We start from the raw sequence: 1,612 nt of genomic DNA on the forward strand, positions 1-1,612 counted from the left end.
ACATAAATATCTATAGGTTTTGTATCTACTCATGTTTGTTTATAATAAGTTAAACGTTACTCCATATTTCATGGCTCTGATATAATCCATTTTATAAGATAAGAATTGACAACTAAAAATCAGGTTGCTCTGTGAAAGATAATGAGAAGAGAATTAAAATATAAACCTAAGAAAAGAAAATACATCAAATTTTTATGCAAATAAATTTACAAATCACCTATATAATAGGTACTCTTACCTAATATTCTTATCATCTGTCTCACTTGTCTGTCAGCTTGTCAAACTGTGGTGGTTCAAGTGTTGCTGTGGTGCTGGAAACTATGCCACCAGTATTTCACCCATCATGGACACAATTATTTAAGTGGAGCTTCCAGACTAAGATAGACTAGGAAGAAGGTTGGAGTTGTCTTCTGAAAAAAATTGGCCAGTGGAAACCTACTGAATAGCAGCAAAATGTTGTCTGATATATTGTGCATGAAGATGAGCCCCTCAGGTTGGAAAGCACTCAAAACTGAGGAAGAGCTGCCTCTTCACGTAGAATCGACTTTAATAACATGGATGGAATAAGCTTTCGGGACCCTCACTGCTGACTCAAAATTAGAAGAAACAGCTATAAACATCCAATTACAATTGGAACATGGAAAAAACAAAGTTTGTTTGAATTTAGGAAAATTAAAAATTGTCGAAAATGAAATGGAATGCATAAAGACAAATATCCTAGGCATTCAGTTCTGACTCATAGTGACCTGCCGTTGGGTTTCCCATGCGGTATCTCTACGGAAGAGGATTACTCAGTCTTCCTTCCAAGGAGTGGCTGGTGGGTTTGAACCGGCAGCCTTCTGGTTAGTAGTTTAATGCCTTAGGCTGTGCACCACCAGAGCACTATCTCAGGCATTAGTGAGCAGAAATGGACTGGTATTGGCTGTTTCGAATTGAACAATCCTATGGTCAAACATGCTGAGAATGTCAAACTGAGGAAGAATGGCAACACATTCATCATTAAAAGGAAAACCATTTCAAGACCTATTCTGAAGTACAACCCTGTCAGTGATAAGATAATATCCATAGGGCTACAAGGAAGCTCAATTAATATGACAATTATTCAAATTCATATACCAACTACTAAAGCCAAAAATGAAGAAATTGTAGATTTTTACCAAATTCTGTAGTCTGAAATTGACCAAACAGGCAATAATTAGTGGGATTGGAATGGAAAAATTGGAAAGGAAAAAGGATTAGTAGTTGAAAAACATAGCCTTGGTGATAGAAATGACTTCAGGGATTGCAGGACCGAATTTTGCAAGCCCAACAATTTATTCATTGCAAATACCTTTTTCAACAACATAAACTGCAAATATACATGTGGACCTCCATTTACCATACTTAGTCAAGGAAAACAAAAATCTTTGCAATTGAGCCAATAAACATCAAGATAAATGGAGACTATATTGAAGTTGTGAAGATATCAAGCAAGTCAAGAAATCAAACGACACATTTGATTGGGCAAATCTGCTGCAAAAGACCTCTTAAAAAGGTTTAAAATCAAAGATGTCATTTTGAAGATTAAAGGGGGCCTGACTCAAGCCATGCTATTTTCAATACTTCATATACA

The sequence above is a fragment of the Orycteropus afer genome, unplaced genomic scaffold (genome assembly GCF_000298275.1).
Source record: "Orycteropus afer afer isolate SDZICR_OR568_19922 unplaced genomic scaffold, OryAfe1.0 scaffold00419, whole genome shotgun sequence".
NCBI classification, from domain to species: Eukaryota; Metazoa; Chordata; class Mammalia; order Tubulidentata; family Orycteropodidae; genus Orycteropus; species Orycteropus afer.